This window comes from Brachyhypopomus gauderio, chromosome 4, assembly GCF_052324685.1.
Source record: "Brachyhypopomus gauderio isolate BG-103 chromosome 4, BGAUD_0.2, whole genome shotgun sequence".
NCBI classification, from domain to species: domain Eukaryota; kingdom Metazoa; phylum Chordata; class Actinopteri; order Gymnotiformes; family Hypopomidae; genus Brachyhypopomus; species Brachyhypopomus gauderio.
Window position 1 is genome coordinate 6,661,444 of NC_135214.1, and position 20,107 is coordinate 6,681,550.

At 45.4% G+C, this 20,107-nt stretch overlaps 1 long non-coding RNA gene across 7 annotated transcripts in view; it reads left to right on the forward strand.

The window, feature by feature from the left end:
- LOC143512005 (uncharacterized) overlaps positions 1 to 16,144 on the forward strand; it is a 98,165-nt gene extending 82,021 nt beyond the window's left edge. For 4 of the 7 annotated variants that reach the window (XR_013130335.1, XR_013130334.1, XR_013130330.1 and 1 more), the window contains 3 exons: positions 7,092 to 7,160; positions 7,693 to 7,778; positions 10,003 to 12,921. This is a non-coding gene — a long non-coding RNA (uncharacterized LOC143512005). Of the gene's footprint in view, positions 1 to 7,091; positions 7,161 to 7,692; positions 7,779 to 10,002; positions 12,922 to 15,155 lie in introns of those variants that run through there. The other 3 variants (XR_013130331.1, XR_013130332.1, XR_013130333.1) reach the window with 3 other exon arrangements.
- The last annotated feature ends 3,963 nt before the right edge of the window (positions 16,145 to 20,107 follow it).

Sequence of the window (20,107 nt, forward strand, 5' to 3'; positions counted from 1 at the left end):
GTTGGAATTGTTCGAATTACACATGGAACTGGGAATGTCTGACCCTACGAGACTTGGACCGCCAAAAGAGGCAAAACAATAGTTTAGGACGTCGAAATGTATAGAAAAGTCTATATATTACAATATCTGTCCCTGGGAAAAGTTGACCCTCCGCAACGGCAGTTGTTGCCATTGCATAATTTGCACCTTAGTACTTAGAGGTCAGTCATTAGAACATGTGAATCTTCCCACAAATTTCAGGTTCCAAACCCATCCGAAGAGTTCTTCGGGATTTATGAAGGGTATAGCCAGATAAACACAGATTTTGTTATTTGTGTTTGTGTGTGTGTGCTTGTTCTCGTGTTCTCAATATAAATGCCCTTAATCCGTTTTAGCTTTGGGCTCACCTGGGTCCTGTCACCCCGCCACGCTCATGTGATTAAGGGACAATAGCGGTATCCCAGTCCGGCTGTAGCAGTCAGTCAGCCACAGCGGGCTATGCTAATTGAGGCGAAAGGCGCGAGGATGGGGAGCAGTGATCCTGATTGTTCAGCATATTTCACAGCTCAGCGCAGCTACGCGTTGTGCCCTATGCACTGTTCCTGCTCCAGGACGCTTGTACGTCTGCATATGTGAACACGGAGAATTTAGAGCGCGCGCGCAGCCTTTCGAAAGATAGTAGAGGTCCCAAAAAAGTAAGGTAGTCCACTTAGTCGCGTGTCGTCCGCCAAACGTTCCATCCGCACGCGCTCGTTTGCTTTGTTTAGTTACGTGTCGTTTTTTGAGGAGCTGTCCGGGTTCTGAAATAGCAATGCTGTGAACGGTGCTCGCTTACACACTTTGTCTCTACTTTTACGTCGGATGAGTAGGAACGACCAGTAAAAATAATATTTAGTATTAGAAATTCCCGCTTAACTTGATGGAAATTCATTTTTGACTTGTTGTATTTTTTCGTAATATATATATATTTTTACAGTATTACAGTTTAACTGCTAAACCGTCTGCTTAGTGGTCGGTCCGTATCAAAGCAGACACAATACAAAATGCATTCACTGAAAATGTTGCTATACTGGTAAAACAAAACTGAACAGTGACCCCATGCTATGTTGAATTCATAAGAACTGTTTATGCTCATTTTGCTGCTCTGGCGTTGCGCGCAGTTTCAGATTGAAATCAAACAAGAATAACCAGAATGGTTCTGTCCTATAAACGGACGAATGACAACTGTAAATGACTTTTTCCTTATATCTAGTTTGACCCATCTCACAAGGCAAACTTCTCAGCGGGGGACCGCAAATAGGCTTTTGAATTGTTTGTTGTGTTATGGCCCCACTGTGTGTCTGTGTATTTTCTGATAGGGGGTAAACTTTAGCTGCGTCTGATTGCGTTGTGCTTTTACATCAGAAAGACAGTGCGACGGAGAGAAGCAACAATGAATGAAGTTGATGTTTATGGATTGGCCATTGATTTTGTGGCGTCCATCTTTGTGGGTTCACTGTTCAACGAGTGGGGACGGGGGGTAGGGTGTGCAGGAACTGCGTGTGCGGAGCAGTGCTGAGGACATTGCCGGTGAACCATGGGGAGGGGATTCCACGTGGACAGCTGGTGACAGCAGGATCACCTGCCCCAACCCCAGGCTGAGGAGGTGGAGGGCAGAGGTGATAATGACACACCCCACTGAGTGTTATTACTTAAAGACTGTGCTGGGGTGAAATGACATTGTAATGGGAGGGTACTTTACGCCCTCCTATTCAACAGACAGGAGCCCTCGCTGCTTAACCCCTCTCTCACCATTTATGGGGTTTTTTACCCTGAACATCTTCTTTTCTCTTTTCTTCTTCTTCCTCTTCTTCTTCTTCTTCTTCTTCTTCTTCTTCTTCTTCTTCTTCTCTCTCTACCTTTCTCTAAATCTGTCTGTCTCTCTCTCTATCTCTCTCTCTCCCCCATTTATATAATTCTCTCTTTTGTCTGAAGCCCTGCTTTTCCATACGTGCTCAGTGCCCAGGTTTGCGGTACAATGTGCACAAACTCAGAGGCTCATTTTTATTTCTTCTTGTGCTAGTGTTTAAAAGGGAGCAGAACGCATTGCTGGGATTAGGTCCAAACACATGGGCACCTGGCTCTTCTCCCCACAGGTATCTGACTCCACAGGTGTACACATGCAAAGGCAAGCAGTCGACACTTTCAGCGGGATACATCTACCCATGGCATTCTGACATGCGTTAACTAAATGAAGTTTGTTTCTCTTGAGAGCCCTTCATAATAAGTCACATAGACAAAGAATACAGCTGTGTACATGCAACAGTGTATTATGAGAAAGAGGCATTATTCTATATTATTTAACCAGAACTGCTAAATGGTTGCAAAAGTGTACAAGGGCTTAGTGTGACGTGGTGTGTGTGTGTGTGTGTGTGTGTGTGTGTGTGTGTGTGTGTGTGTGTGTGTGGTGTGTGCGAGTGCACGTGTGTCTACACGTGTGTGAGAGAGGTGTCTCTGGTTTGCAGTGACCAGAGCCTGGGGAGAGTATGCCTGCACTCACAGTGTGTGTAATGAGAGGTTTCCTACCTAATTATTCCAGGTTGCAGGTATAAAAGGACATCCTGTGCTCATGCACAAAGGCTCGTTAGCTCTGCTAGTCATTTTCCTCTTGGTCTTAAAAATGCCTCGAGAGACAGTTCTACCCTCGAGACTGACCAGCAATCATTCAGCATGTTTTATAATGTGTGCATGTGTGTGTGTGTGTGTGTGTGTGTGTGTGTGTGTGTGTGTGTGAAAGAAAAAGAGGAACACACACAGAGAGAGAAAAAAACTTTGCTGCTTACTTCATATCAAAAATCATATCATATTGTTTATTAGACCAAAAACAGGAACAATGTGAACTTCCTTATTCAGACTGTTTCTTTGAAATTAGTTCCTGTGCAGATTTTGTTCATGCAATATCAACTCATACCTTGAATTCAAACCAGTAATGGCTGGTCAGCACCAGTTTCTGAGATTCATGCCTCTTACTCGGACTGCCTTCCATGTGGAGATATTCTGCATCACTATACTTCAATGAAATAGTTTTTAATCAAACCAGGGTTTGTCACTTTAACCACAAGTGAACAGTCTCTGGACCTCTTTCAGAAACAACGGAAAGATTTTTGTCGAATTACTTCCACTAAGTTCTTTTTTGATGATGTACTAACCTAAATTCATAAATCCTTCTGTATTATAGACTATAACAATTAAATAATACCTCCAACATATGACTTTTTATTTTTCCTGACACTGTTACACTGTGTCATTCATTGATAAAGCTTTAAACACTCAAACTCTCACGCACTTCAATTGAAAACATTACAGTATACAACATACAACATTACATCATGTAGTTCCTGGTGGCTGGACACACACACATGCAGCTGCACACACACACACGTGCGCGTGCCAGTACCTTCAGTGAAAGTAAATGCCTCTTATTGTGGCCCATTACCAGTGTTGATAAATCATGCACACACTATTCTCTATTACCGCGACCTCATTTGAGTTGGCCCAACTTATCACACTGACCCAGCACTTCTAATGTGCACAGAAGAAAGAGAGAGTAATGTTGCTGCCACCCGAATGATGCTAGATAAACACCTAGATGGGTGTGATATGGAGGCCGCTCTGCTCACGGCACCAGGGGACTCCAGCCTGCAGGGATCCTCACGCTTCTCTGCTGCTAATGTGGCCTGTTTGTCAGCAGGGTTGAAGTCCTCACAGAGGCCCAGAACCAGCAGCGGCACACGCGCTGTTCATCTCCATACAGCGGCACACGCGCTGTTCATCTCCATACAGCGGCACACGCGCTTTTCATCTCCATACAGCGGCACACGCGCTGTTCATCTCCATACAGCGGCACACGCTTTTCATCTCCATACAGCGGCACACGCGCTGTTCATCTCCATACAGCGGCACACACGCTGTTCATCTCCATACAGCGGCACACGCGCTGTTCATCTCCATGCAGCGGCACACGCGCAGTTCATCTCCATGCAGCGGCACACGCGCTGTTCATCTCCATGCAGCGGCACACGCGCTGTTCATCTCCATGCAGCGGCACACGCGCTTTTCATCTCCATACAGCGGCACACGCGCTGTTCATCTCCATACAGCGGCACACGCGCTGTTCATCTCCATACAGCGGCACACGCGCTGTTCATCTCCATACAGCGGCACACTCGCTGTTCATCTCCATACAGCGGCACACGTGCTGTTCATCTCCATACAGTGGCACACGCGCTGTTCATCTCCATACAGCGGCACACGCGCTGTTCATCTCCATACAGTGGCACACGCGCTTTTCATCTCCATACAGCGGCACACGCGCTGTTCATCTCCATACAGTGGCAGGCATGCTGTAAATCTTGTGCAAACCTGGATAGATACACAATTCAAAATATGCACAGTCACATGCATTCACACACAAACACACACAAGCACATGCACACATGCAAAGGATTGGTGGTGTCTTTGGAGTCTGTGATTACTTTAAGTAGAAGAGATTAGGTTAATGAGAGGTCAGAGGGTGACTATAAAAACAGCGAGTCAGTTTCCTCTGCATGTCACAGATAGCTCTCAGTACTGCTGGCCTGCTGACCTTTGACCTCACTTACAGTGTGAGATGAGCTGATAAGGAGATTTAGATAGCTAAATTACAACATGATTTGTACCCTTGGGCTTTGTAATAGATAGCAGCAATATATCTCTCACTGATAGTCAAACCTACCTAAAGAGGACCTATTTGTAACAGCAGTCTTTATATATGAATACATTTGCTGAGCTTTAGCTGAGATAATATTGGTGGTGGTTAATGTGACCAAAAAGGTTGATGTGACCACTCATCCTCTGATCAACAATTTCACCTGTTGACTTTTTCTGATACTGTCTTGCTGTATCCTCTCCTGGTCTCTCGCTGCGCTAGTCACAGGTGACCATCTGAAAAACCACTTCTGGTGTGACACTGGTGTGTCATTCCTAAATATTTGGCGTAGACCCAAGACTCAGGACCAACTCCACAAGAAAGTTCATTTTTCAAACTAACAATGCACAACTGGAAAATGTGCACTTCCATTTTTATATGTCAGTGTAATTTATATGATATATATTTTAGAAATGTCAGTTGACTATTAAGTGTGTGACGTTTTTTTTTTTTTTTTTTTTTTTTTATTTTATTTTTTTTTTTTTGGCCCACCTCCACCCCCCCATCTTTGGAGGACAACTTTGTTTTTATGTACAGATTTAAATGGCAATTATAACAATTCTGTATAATATATAGTGTAGTGATAACAATATATAGTGATAACAATATGCAAAGTGATAATTATTGGGGTTAGGTGGACCAAGAAAAGAGGGGGAGAGAAATAATAAAAAGGGAAAAGACAGAGGTAGGAGAAGAAAGGAGAAGAAAAAGAAAAGAAGAAAAAAAAATAATAATAATAAAATAATAATAATAATAATATTAATAAAATAAAACACGCAACCAGCTCAAATGACCACTGCAAAGAAGTACAGAAAGTAAACCAAATACATATAGTGCAGATGAGTGCGATGTATGGGTGTGTGTGAGTGTGTGTTTATGTGCAACCTAGAAGTGCAACATAGGATAGATGTATGGAATGTACTTACCAGCAAGGGTGGGTAGCTGCGACAGCATTCCCCCAGAGGCCAGAGGCGGGCGGAGAGAGACCCGGGAATCCCACCCGCCCAGAGTGTGTGACATGTTTTAATGTAAAATAAACCCATGATATATATGATTTCAGTATACAGAATAAGGGTAATTTATATATTTATATATACTGTATATATACAGAAATATGGAACTGTTCTGAGTCTCATGAAACCACCTGCTTGAGAGAGTGTGATTCCATGGCATCATCATTCCTCTTCCAGTACTGCTCAGGATGCACTCCACTCCTCCACACTGTACTCCACTCCTCCTCACTGTACCCCTACACTCCTCCACACTGTACTCCACTCCTCCACACTGTACTCCACTCCTCCTCACTGTACCCCTCCACTCCTCCACACTGTACTCCACTCCTCCTCACTGTACCCCTCCACTCCTCCACACTGTACTCCTCTCCTCCTCACTGTACTCCACTCCTCCTCTCTGTACTCCTCCACACTGTACTCCACTCCTCCTCTCTGTGCTCCACTCCTCCTCACTGTACTCCACTCCTCCTCTCTGTACTCCTCTCCTCCTCACTGTACTCCACTCCTCCTCTCTGTACTCCTCCACACTGTACTCCAGTCCTCCTCACTGTGCTCCTCTCCTCCTCACTGTACTCCACTCCTCCTCTCTGTGCTCCACTCCTCTACACTGTACTCCACTCCTCCTCACTGTACTCCACTCCTCCTCTCTGTACTCCTCCACACTGTACTCCACTCCTCCTCTCTGTGCTCCACTCCTCTACACTGTACTCCACTCCTCCTCACTGTACTCCACTCCTCCTCTCTGTACTCCTCCACACTGTACTCCACTCCTCCTCTCTGTGCTCCACTCCTCTACACTGTACTCCACTCCCCCTCACTGTACTTCACTCCTCCTCACTGTACTCCTCCACACTGTACTCCACTCCTCCACACTGTACTCCTCTCCTCCTCACTGTACTCCACTCCTCCACACTGTACTCCACTCCCCCTCACTGTACTCCACTCCTCCTCTCTGTACTCCTCCACACTGTACTCCAGTCCTCCTCACTGTGCTCCTCTCCTCCTCACTGTACTCCACTCCTCCTCTCTGTGCTCCACTCCTCTACACTGTACTCCACTCCTCCTCTCTGTACTCTTCCACACTGTACTCCACTCCTCCTCTCTGTGCTCCACTCCTCTACACTGTACTCCACTCCTCCTCACTGTACTCCACTCCTCCTCTCTGTCGTCCTCTCCTCCTTACTATACTCCACTCCTCCTCTCTGGGCTGACTGTCGTCTTGTTCTTCGGCCTCGGAGACCCATTCCACCTCTGAAGTGCACCCACAGACGCCACCTAGATCGTGTCATCTCTGGGGAAGTTTGCCAAACGTTCTGTCTCAGTAGATCAATTTCTAATAAACTTCTTCAATAGCACAATTTTTTCCCTTTCAGTGGCTGCTTTGAATGGTCCCAGTTAGCGTTTAGTGGGCGAGACGGGGAGTGATGCACAATTACAGACAGGTACGCTGCTGAAGGTCACCATTCAAGCATATTGAACACCATTCATGCATATTGAACAGTGTATTGAAAATCCACCTGAGCTCACTGTCTCTTTGATTCTCTCAATCTACATTTGGGTGTGTTTATGAAAACGTATTGATCTCGGAATAATTGTCCTGATTGTTGTATTTTGGAGAGAAAATGTGTCTTTTATTTATTTTCAAAGCCAAACAGAACTGAAATAAAGAAAATTCAGTGTGTGATTACATCTGATATAGTGTTCCTGGATCTATTTAATCGCATTAAAATAACTCATGGTTTTTGCTTATTTGATTGATTTAGCTAATTTCCAGACAACAGCAGAGACGTGTTATGGTGTTTGGAGATTTTTTTAAATGGAGTTTACAAAGCCTTCATCTGTATTCATGTAATGATTTATTAAAGTCCTTAAATCCTTTCAAAATGATTGAAAATTTCTAACATTTTAGAACACTGAATGAGATTTATTCATTCAGTCAGTCATTCATCTTCTAAATCACTTAATCCGATTCAGGGTCGCAGTGGGGGGCGGAGCCTATCCCAGCAGCACAGGACGCAAGGCAGGAACCAACCCTAAACCGGACAACAGTCCATCACAGGGTACATTTACACACACACACACACACTCACTCACACCGGGCCAGATTAAAGATGCCAACTGACCTAACATGCACATGTTGGGAAATGGGAGAAATCCAGAGGACCCCGAGGAAACGTGAGTGAAGAAACCCACACAGGCACCTGGGAAAACTCCACGTAGGCAGCAGCCAATGCCAGGAATCACACGTGGGACAACTCCACAACGGGCAGCGGTAAACCCGAGAATCACACGTGGGTCACTGCTTGGAGGCAGTAATAGGCAGTGAGGTTTAACTACGCAAAAATGTATATTCAAAATGAAACTCTGCCCCCTTTTGGCTCAAATGAATTTACAGAAGTTTTTTTCGTATATATATATATATATATATATATATATATATATATATTTTTTTTTTTTTTGGGGGGGGGGGTGGTTGCCCCCTCAGAGCATCGCTAGATCTAGTTCTCCTGACACCCATAACACACTCATCCTCAACATGCATATGTTGTGTTCCACTCACATATATACGCAGTGAATCTGGAACATCATCACCGTCCCAAAGATCATTTTTAGTCCTCTGAGGAGCTGGGCACTATTCTGAGGTGTATAGTGTCTTTCCTGCTCGCAGTTAAAGTGAGCTCTCTCTTCCATCATCCCAGGCTGTGTGATCTCAGGTGAACTGTCAAAACAGGATTATGAGGACGGGCCTGTTGAACCCGGCACCACCCCTTTCACGCTCACCCAAGAGACGCACACAGTTATCACACCACGGCAGAATGCTTTGAACTACTCATAAGAAGAAGAAGAAGAAACCATTGCCGTGTGCAGACAGTGGTGCTCCGTGCCAGGGTGAGCCGGAGTTAAGTGCATGGCGGTTCCTGCCGTTTCATTTAGCAGCTGCAGAATTCCCAGCATGGTTAAGGTGCTTTTGGAGAGGATTAACTATAGCTGGCCCCGAAGAGGCAGGGACGCAGATTTCCCACAAGCCCGAGGAGACAAAGGAGAGAAGGAGGAGGAGCAGGACAGGCAAGGGACGGGACAATAACGCCTCGTATAAACAAGACGTACGAAAGAGAGGGAAATGTAGACGGGGAAATGTAGAAGGGAGTTGTTCTGAAAAGTGTTACTGGAGAAGACGTTCAGTTAACCGCCTGGCATCGTGGGAAATGTTCCTTCAGATTACTTGCATTTCTCTCTCTCTTGTTCACTTTCTCTATATCTCTTTCTGATTCTTTCGCTGGAAGAGATAGAGGCAGAGGGACAGATATATATATATATATATATATATATATATATATATATATATATATATATATATATATATATATCTGTCCCTCTGTCTCTATCTCTTCCCCACTCTTTAACCCTTCATCCACGCTGCCCTGTCCCCTGTCTTCTGTCCCCCTGTCCCCTCTCCTGTGTCCCCTGTCCCCTGTCTTCTGTCCCCCTGTCCCCTCTCCTGTGTCCCCTGTGCCCTGTCCCCCTGTCTCCAGGCTCAACCTCTGTATCTGCTTCTCGTTTGGTGTCTCTGTTCCCCAGTGGTGACTGTAGAGCTGCATGATGCGTGTGTCAGTCACAACCTCAGAGACAGGATCTTAGGTGCCTCACGGCTCTCTCCGCACTTGCAGTCGTGTCCTTGCTAGCGTTCCCTAATCATCTCTGTGCTCTTCTCTCATTTTTTAATTAGAACAGTGTGGGGCAAGGGGCCCAGCAAGCAATTACCCCTCACTCAGAGCCATCATGGGAGCAGTCTTTGATACTTTCATTTCACATAGAATATTTGTGAATAAAAAGCAATTCCACCTGAGTGACTTGTACGAATGCAAAGTAGCTTGATTTTAATAACACATGTGTCAAAAGTCTCAGATCAGGAAATCTTCCTTCAGAGCATGTTTTTGTATGGTTTAAATTGATTTGAACCCCTCTCAATATGTGACACTGACTGTTTATCTAGTGTATTTTAAAAGTTGGTGTGTCCATGAACTAGGCAACGTTAGTACGTTGGGAGAATGGGGACATAACATTAATTTTTAAAAATAAATTCAGTTACAGAAAAAAACTGTTTAAAATTAATATCTGTCTTTTCAGATTGTAGTACAGGTGACACATTTCTAATATTCTATGTAATTCTGGTATTAAAAACTCAAAGTGTTGATTTTAAACACAAATGAAACACCTGTTCCTCAAAGTCAGATGGAAGGGTTATACATGTTGTTGATTTATTAACACTTTTTTAATGTCTAGTTTTCCAGATTAGCAGTTTCCAGAGTTTTTTCGGTCACTGCCAGCCGTTGTAGGAAGCTCCTTCGGGCACACTGGACGATGGCTCCAGCACCCTCATCATCATGGTCTGCCCACAGCAGTGTCAACCACTTCAGGGGATGTATGACAACAGTGGCTGGAATCCTACCCAAACACACGCAGACGTGTGGGGGAGGACAGAGTCTCTGCTACCTCTACCTGCCACTGGGCGTCTCCCAGACTTCACCTGGCACAACTGGGATTCACACCTGCTTTTGTACTGCTGTTAATTAAAATGTAAAAAAAAGAAATATATTTGTCATCCAGCAGACTCCAGCTGCGAAAGGCTCTATCATCTCAAACTCAAAACGTCCAGGTATCGAAACAGCAACATGTAAACAATTATGATTTCTGGCACCTCCAATTTGTTGTACCTGTTATTCGTGTACAACAGTTCGTGTGGACACTGTTATTGTAATGTGACCTCATGAAGGTTCATGTAACCAGACATCCTTAGGTCATATATGAATTAAGCCATTCCCTAACCTCTATCTTAACCAATCAAAACGTTTCATACAGAGTAGGACTGCGTTTGGGTCATACAGGTCTGCAGTGGTGGGACTGTGCTGTGTTATTGACGGAGCACTGACAGGTCGGCTGTGTGTGTGTGTGTGGGGGGAGTCTGGTGTGGTTCGTGTTCGCTGCTCTGCTGTGCTCATGGCTTGGTGCCCTGTTTCAGGTGCAGGGGAAACCAGATCCGGCCTGTTCGCAGAAGCACACACAAAAGCACTTGACAGGCGGCCAGATTTCCTCCCACAGCTGAGCTCATGTTTCCACGCTCTCAGTATGCTGCTCAGAAGACGGCAGGTAACGCAAGCTCAGGTGTGCTGGGAGCTCCTTCCCCTCCCCCCTCTGTCACCCACAGGCCAGTGCCGAGCATGGTTCCCTTTCAGCCGCTTGTCCTCTGACGCTAAAATAATCATCTGATCAGACGCTGGCTCCGCCCCCCTTACTGACATTTACAGCAGCTCATCAGACTTGTCATCTACATTTACATTTACATCAACTTATCACACCAGTCATTTACATTTACATTCACGTCACTTCATCACACCAGCCATTTACATTTACATCAGCTCATCATACCAGTCATTCACATTTTCATTTACATCAGATGGTCACACCAGTCATTTACGTTTTACATCAGCTCATCACACCAGCCATTCACATTTACATTTACATCAGATGGTCACACCAGTCATATACATTTACATTAGATAGTCACACCAGTCATTTACATTTATATTTACATCAGATGGTCACACCAGTCATTTACATTTACATCAGCTCATCACACCAGCCATTCACATTTACATTTACATCAGATGGTCATACCAGTCATATACATTTACATTAGATGGTCACACCAGTCATTTACATTTATATTTACATTAGATGGTCACACCAATCATTTACATCAGCTGGTCATCTTGTGCAGTCGTTCTGTCCTTTTCTGTTTTTTATGCAACTTCAGATTGTTGACTTGATTATCTATCTATCTATCTATCTATCTATCTATCTATCTATCTATCTATCTATCTATCTATCTATCTATCTATCTATCTATCTATCTATCTATCTATCTATCTATCTATCTATCTATCTATCTATCTATCTATCTATCTATCTATCTAATTCCAGAGCATTTATAAAGTACAAAAGTCTCAAAGCTGAATGCGCTGCACCAGGTCAACTGGAATTCAGTCAGCCAAATGAGAATTCAGAATTCCATAATAATACATTCATTAGAAATTAAAGAGTTTTGATTGCTCATAGAATATCATGGGCTAGCTCTCTCTCTCTCTCTCTCTCTCTCTCACACGCTACTCACTGTGTTCACGTTGAACACAGGATGGGAAGTGTGCGTAAACCTGCGGTTTTGTTTCTGGGTGTATACATTAAGAATTCTAGCTAATGTGCTACGTTTCAATAGCTTCTGTTGCTGTGAAGGATAGAACCTTGACAACAGAACCGAAGGATAGAACCTTGACAACAGAACTGAAGGATAGAACCTTGACAACAGAACCGAAGGATAGAACCTTGACAACAGAACCGAAGGATAGAACCTTGACAACAGAACTGAAGGGCAGAAGCTTGACAACAGAACTGAAGGGTTCCTTTAGTTGGCTCCACCCCCCACCTCTCCACTGGTCTTGTAGCCTAACACTGTATCTACTCAATCCGTCTATCTTCACATTGCTCCCACTTGCATGTTGACAAACAAAGGAATATGTACGCATAAAAACAGGTAATAAATGTACACTGCTACTCATGCTATATGTGTCAATTGTATGGTTAAGTATGAGGGCTGTGAATCTCTCTGCTTGCTTGCTAGGTATACTGTACATATTCGAGAGGGCTCCCTCCCGGGCGCGCTCTATTTTAGAGTGCCCATTTAGCGCGGCCCCCTGCCCGTCTGGCAGCTGATGGAAAAGGCAGCAGAAGAATGAGCCCCCACCGCGCCTCTCCGCCTGGCCCAAACCACCAGGGAAGAGGAAGCCGTAGCCGCCGTGCGAGGCATTATTCTGTCCCCTCGGAACCTGCGGCCAGGCCAAACCCCCTCCGGGTTCCCTTGGCCCCGTAAGTGGCGAGCCAGAGACTGAGTGACATTTCCAAAGTCCTGACCTTTGTTTTTGCCATTGACTGGGAAGACGTTTGAAGGAGATGCAGAGCTCGCTGTTTCACTCTTAGCGACGTCCACGCACATTTGGAGACATTCACACAAGTGCAAGCCACTACACACACACACACACACACACACACACACACGCATGCGTGCGCACACACACACACACACACACACACACACACACACACGCACGCGCATACACACACACACACACACACACACACACAATAAAACAGCACACAAAGTGAGAGACATGTGGCACTGGGATTGCTGTAGACTTTATTGACTGATGTTGTGCTTGTCCTGTTGAGAATAACATTAAAAGTGATAATAAATAAAATGCATTAAATGTAAATTAGCACATAGCATTGACATCACAATGACATTACAACACAATGACATTACATTACATCACAATGGCAACATAAGAGCTTAATGCTTATCTTCTCTATAGAAAGAACATATTACTGATAAAACACAACTGTATGAATTGTAACATTAACCAAAGATTTAGCTTGCTCAAAAATATGCTTCTGAAGGCCAAGCCTACACCATCATTTTGAATCAGTGAACTCTCCGCCCCTGTATTCATCCAGGTGACACAGAGCCTCCAGGGGTGGACTCTCATTAAAGCGCGTCCCTCTAAGCCCCTTTTAAAAGCGGAGCGGGACAAGCTCACGTGGAGTAAATGGTGTAAAGTGGTGTGAGCTGCCGTGTTGATAGCTGGCGTTCCGCATGGCTCTCAGGACCTGCCATAGCCTCCAGGCCAGAGCTGAACTCAGAAGCCTCATTAGGGAACACAAGCCGCTGCCCGGGGCTTTGGTCAAATCAGACTCCTGCTACGAGGCTGCACTCCACCACCTTGACATGACACGGAGCCGGACACGCCGGAGGGGCCGCTAATCGCTCGGCTTAATTGAGCGCTATGCTGAGATGCAAATTGCCTCGTGCAATCAAGGCTCATTTAAGCGTCACACCATGTGCTCACGGGCCCATGATGTGACATTCGCTTTTTAATCCATTGTTTTCTGAATATTAACGTTGCTTTGAACACGGCCCCCCTGCACAGGGGGCTATTTTACGCGCTGCAGTTCAACTTGCTGTTCTTGCAGGCATCGCTTTTCTCTATTTTTGCACAAGTCTATGAATTTCAAGGTGGGTGGGTAGGTGGTATGGGGTGGGAGTGGTCCGGGATTGTTAATCCCTTCTCTCATTTCCTGTTCCTCCATAATTTCTCATCCTAATCCTAGTCCTAGACGTCAGAGAGGGTGCAGAGAGGGTTGAAGGAGATAATGAGTAGTAAGCCAGTTGCTCATTGAATCTCTAGCCTGGGGAAAAGCATTAATAATGAGACTTGTTTTTAATTACAATATGCCCACACAAACCACAGACACACTCACACACACACACACACTCACATACTAGCCTGGTTGCTTGATCAGTGGACAGGTAGAGATCAAGATAAAGTTAGTTTCATAAAATCTAGCTGTAGACACAAGGTAGCTTGAGTGTGAATGACTGACAGAGGTGATTAGAGGTGTTCCACCTCTCCATTCTATCAAAATTCTGCCGAGGCTTTTTCACAAAACACTAGGATACATATTTGTTTTTTTGATCCATGCTTTCATTTGAACATTGTAGTGCCCCCATTAGGCCAATTGGTATAATTTTCAGTTTATAAAACATTTTGTATGTTTGCATGTATTTTAAATTCCGCATATGTCTATGAATAAAACTATAGGACCATTTTGTCATAAATTACTGTATTGAAAATGTGTGGTAATGAAAGGGGGCTCAGAGCAGTGCAGAAACTGCAGGGGGAGAGAGAGGGAGGAAGAAAGAGAGAGGGAAGGAGAGGGAGGATGGAGATGGGAGAGAGGGAGGGAGAGGGGGAGGAGAGGGGGAGGAGGGAGAGGGATAAGGGCCTTGTTTTGTAAGAGGACTCCTGTGTGTGTGTGTTAGCCTGGCTATCACAGTGTCACTCAGTTAATCTGTTCAGCATACTGTGTCACACATAACACACAGCTTCCCAAGACAAACAGACAGACAAACCGATGCATACACACACACACACATACATACACACACACACACACACACACACACACACACACACACACACACGGACATACACATAGTGACATGTATACACAGTATCAGGTGTGTTAAGTCCTCATTCAGTGAAACTGGCTAGGCTACAATTATCCAAAGCCACATGGAGTGAATCTCCTTCTCATGTTAGCTCTTCATGGTCTGACCACTTGTTTGTGTAATAATATTTAACCAGACCACTCAGACTCTTTACCTGGATGAGCTCAACTAAATTTAAACATTATTCTTTCCTTATTATGAAACATCTGTTTATTTCTCCATCCCTCTCTCTACCCGACTCTCTTTGTCCCTCACTCTCCCCATCTCTCTCTCTCCATCCCTCACTCTCTCTGTCTCTCTCTCTGACTAACTCCAGGACCCTGATAACTTCATGTACCCACACTGCCCTCGTAACTGAAGAACTGAAGTTATCCATCTTGTTCAGGGGAAGAATGAACAGCACTGCTTAATCTAACAGATCCTTATAACACTCTCTGTGATTGGCCATTTCACCCAACAAGAAACACTCTAATTAGACCTGTCAGATGATTATGTTTTAATCATGATTATATGTGGTCAATTGCATATTTAATTACATGTTGAAATTCCAAGAAAATCATGGCTGATAGTGTTAAACTCAAGAATAGACTCAATACCTAATAATATTCACCACACATAAATGATCAATTACATTTACTTAAAATTAAGGTAGTGGAGTAATTTAATACTCTGTTACAAATCTGTACTCTTAATAGAAAATTTGAATTGGCACTATGCAGTTGTTCGAGTTCTTTTATTCATAGCAAGACTGGACTATGAAAATATACCTGAACACGGCAAACCAACACATGGAAAATGGGATTTAAATAGCGCGGATAGCGCACAGTGAACATTGAACATACGGATGTGCAGACTCAGACAAAGACGTGCACGGGACACTAAACACACATAGGTAAACTGAACAAGACCCAGGTGATGACGAGATGAGCCATAGGTGAGACAGATGAACACACACATAGAACCACACTCAGGGAAATACACATATGGACATAACCAGACGTAGACTACACCAACCCACGGCCAAGAGGGGCGGGGCTGTAACGTGACATTAAGAGATAAAAAGCATTATCCTTTCACCTTAATATTGTGTGTTAACATGATTTAGGCTGTTTTTTAAATAATAATTTGAAGAGCTCTGTAAAACAGGCATGTTCTGAAAAACAGATCACTAGAGTTCACAGGTGACTGAAAAGCTGCTCTGGTTTCTTGCTTCCCCTGACCCTGATCAAGTTCAGATGCTCAGATATTATTAAGCATTAAAAAGACAGGTCACACGAGGTCAAGAGTCATCTAGGTAAGGGCTGATCTGAGCTATTGTATGTTGTGATGGTCGGGTGGGTGGGGGGTCTGAGGGGGAAACTGAACTCCAGAGTTCTAATTTGATCTGTGTTGGTTTTGATCCTGGTGCAGCTTACAGAAGGCTTGTGAGGGCACTACTACAAGAGTGCTGAACACTGACCTTAATTGCAAGACGGACAGCTCAGATAAACTCATATCAAACATGGCTGCCGTAACCGTAGACGCAGTGTAATTAGCGAACTCCAGGGAGAGCGATAAGGCATCCAACACTGCAAATCAACGAGGAAAGGAACCTGTCCACAGTAGTTATTCATTTATAAGGGCATTGAAATGAATTCCTCAAAATCAGACACACACACACACACACACACACACACACACACACACACACACACACACACACACACATCCTTCAACTGGCTCGACTCCTCGTCTATTGTCTGACTCCACCAGGCATCAGTGAGTGGGTTTTCACATTTTTTCCCTCTTCACGCCCGCGCACACGTTCAGTGTAACACACTCACTCTGCCGCTGGCCTCACATGTCTGAGTATTCCTGTGGCGTGGCTACCTGGACCCACTTCCTGGCCTGTCTGTTGGCCAGTAAGCCTAGCCTGCAGTGCAGACACTGGGCCTCTGGGGGGTGGGGGTGGAGGAAGGAGGTGGGGGTGGAGGGCAGTGGGTTGGAGCCCTATCCCATAACTGGGCTCATTGAGGGGGGGTTGGAAAGTGGAGCTCACAGCTGGGACAGGCCGGGCAGGGATCACTTACAGACCGCAGGGCGGGGAGCAGGATCATGACCATGGCCCCCAGTACCTACAGCCCCCAACACACAACTTCAACACTCTCAGGTTCAGTCTGCCGCGATAGAGCAGATAATCTGCCTGTCGTGGAACCATCTGGAAAAGCAAGATGCTAGTCTCTTTAATGTAAATCCACCTGCCTGCACAGCAGACGCGTCTGACGCAGAGCACAGGTACACGAACGAACACAAACACGTTTATATAAGACGGCGATCATTCAGAAACAGTGGGCATTACTCTGCAGCTCTGTGGACAGGAAGGTGACTTCCTGCCATCCAGCCCAGACATCTCGTCACCTCTTCTCTTTCAGGAACCTACGCCGCTGCTGTGCTGACAGTTTTATGGGCTCTCCTCTGTGCGACACAATCATGATCATGTGATCACACTGGAAGTGACACCTTCAGTAACATCACTGAGTCACCAGAATCAGGTGGAGCAAAGAAACAGGCTTACAGGCTGCTATGCAATGTGCACTCCAGTACCAGGTCAATAGAGACAATGCTATATAATAATAATAATAATAATAATAATAATAATAATAATTTCATTTCTGCTAAATTAAACAACGTAACACCCTATAGACGGGCCTTCTATTTGTTTGAGAGGCATGCAGAAGATCTTTGTAGAGATGAGAAGGTTGTAAGACCTTGTAATGGAGCCATGTGTGTGTGAGTGTGTTCTTCCCCAGGTTCTCCCGGTGCCTGTGAGTGCGGGCTGTTTGTAACTGAGCCTTGAACTGCTCCTAACTTGCAGCTGTCCATCCTGCTCGCTCTGGAAGGCTTTCCTTTCTTCCCACTTGTCAGGGGCAAGCAGCAAACTTTCATCCCAGATCTGGTGACTGTGGAAAGGACAGAGGGGAGGAAACCAGTAAGGTGTGGTCAGCCAGGAACATGTGCCCAGAGCATCAGGTCTCCCCAGAGACACCTGCTAAAGCACTCCTCCCTCCCTCCCTCCCTCCCTCCCTCCTTCCCTCTCTCCATGGTTCCCCCTGAGGGCTGAGCACACTCCTACCTGACCACATCCCTTTCCTCATTTGAACCCACCTCTTCTCTGTGAATGCCAGGGGCCTCTGCGTCTGTCTCAGAGGTCTGCGTGGCGGCACGCTCTGCCTTGGGGAAAGCCATGGTACTTTGATGGTGGTGTTTGACTGGCTAGGAGAAAGTCATCGGACATCGGTGACATGGTGCCTCTCGTCTGCTCCTGTCTGGCTGTCACGTCATGCTCTAAAGCCGTGCACACCTCGCACGGCTGGTGTTACGAAAAGCTCGGCATCCCCTTGTGTGAAATGGAGAAGTGTGACTTCTGGACCACAGCCGGTCAGATGGGAAAAATACGTTTAACGTTGTTAACATTGTTAGAGAAATCTCACTTGGGTCCCTTATAGGGGTTCATTACCTTTTCACGGGGTGAACAGAAATCGATGGAAGAGGCAATCTTTGTGTTTCTCATTAGCAGTTGATTAGTAGGAAACTTAATCAGCACTAGTCAACACCCTTCCTCATTGATCCTGATAACAATCTGGCCAGATGCCTAACGAGCCACTTCATTAACCGTCACCCTGCTTTGATCGCCATGTCCGTTAACGATTTGACGGAGTGATTGATGTATTGATTGACTGGGTATAGTGGCATGGGAAAGGAGTCTTGGCAGGGTTCTCAGTGTCCAACGGGCCAAAGCAGTGAGAGGGTCTGTGTCTCCGCTACCGGACCTGTTCTCCGGAGACAAGACGCTGGGGCTGTCAGCTCACATGAGGGAGGTCTGCTCCAGATCCGATTCTTAATAAAGCTCTCTCATTCAGAAAGTGGTGCCGTGCTCCGAGGAATTCTCCGTCCTCTTTTCTTACAGGCAGCTTGGGCTTCTCTTTTCTAAGGCAGGCAAAAAAAAAGCAAAAATCAAAAAAAAAAAAGAAAGAAACTGTAACGGAGAAGCAGCAGGGGGAACAGCAGGGGGCGATCTTCCCAATGGATGTCACAGACTTTAACGAGCAGATTCAGCCCATCTCAAAAGACACAGAGCACAGCAGGGTGAACAAAGATGGCCTTTGTGTGTGTGTGTGTGTGTGTGTGTGTGGTTGGGTGGGTGGGTAAGTGAATTTTGTGTGCATGTGTGGGTGTGTATGCATGTGTGGGCACGTGTGTGTGTGTGTGTGTGTGTGTGTGCGTGTGTACGTACCCTTTACAAGTCTGGAGGAGTGAGAATTTCACCTGGCTTTTCTCCAGGGGTCCCAGCAGGTGGCTGTCTGGAGTGTTTGAGCAGAGAGATGCTTGCACCAACTCACAAGACTGGTCTCTTACTCTACTAAAATGATCTTATATGGAAAAACTAAGAAACAAATAAAGGACCTGTCTGTCAGTGCTGACACTAAACTGGCACTGAGATATGTGTCTTTCATCCCAACATCTTGTCACAGGCACAGAATATGCAGGGAATAAAGTAGGAAGCATACGTGAGTCTCCAGATGAAGAATTTAATTAATCGAAAATCATATTGAACATAAATGTGCTCCCACAGGAACTAAAGAAAGGCAACGTAACATCATCAGAGACCAACAATCATTATAGCGGCAGACAAGGTTTAATACAGAGATAATACAGCGTAACTGTGGCGTATGAGAAACCATACATGCCACCTGAGTGGAGCATGGCGTGTAACCATAGCAGCAGAAAACTAAACATAAACAAAAGGCCATGTGGAGCATCGTTGATGTCTGATAGAGGCTGCTGGGGGGACACCATCACAGTACCCCTGACCCGAGCGGAGACAGGCGTGCCCACCCCAAACCTACAACTACAGCGCCTGATGAACGTGATAGAAAAACTAGAAAAGGGCGGCATGTGGTGGCACGTCTGGGTCACGGCACCACGGCGACCCTGTCTCCTCCTCCTCCTCCTTGGTGGTCTGCATCCATGTGACAGTTGTGTTGGCATAGTAACCATGGTAGCTAACCTCACGCAGATGGAACTCAAATCCAACACTATAACCTTTTTTGGGGAGAGCGCAGAAAACCTGGTGAACATCGTGGATGTGCTGGTCCAGGAACAGTGAGTAGACCAGGAAGTCATCGAGGTAAAAAATGGCGGATCTACACGAGTACCCCTGGGGAACCTTGTTAATGACGACACTGTGGCTCGGCCCATATAGGAGCACCAGGGACTCACAGTGGCCGG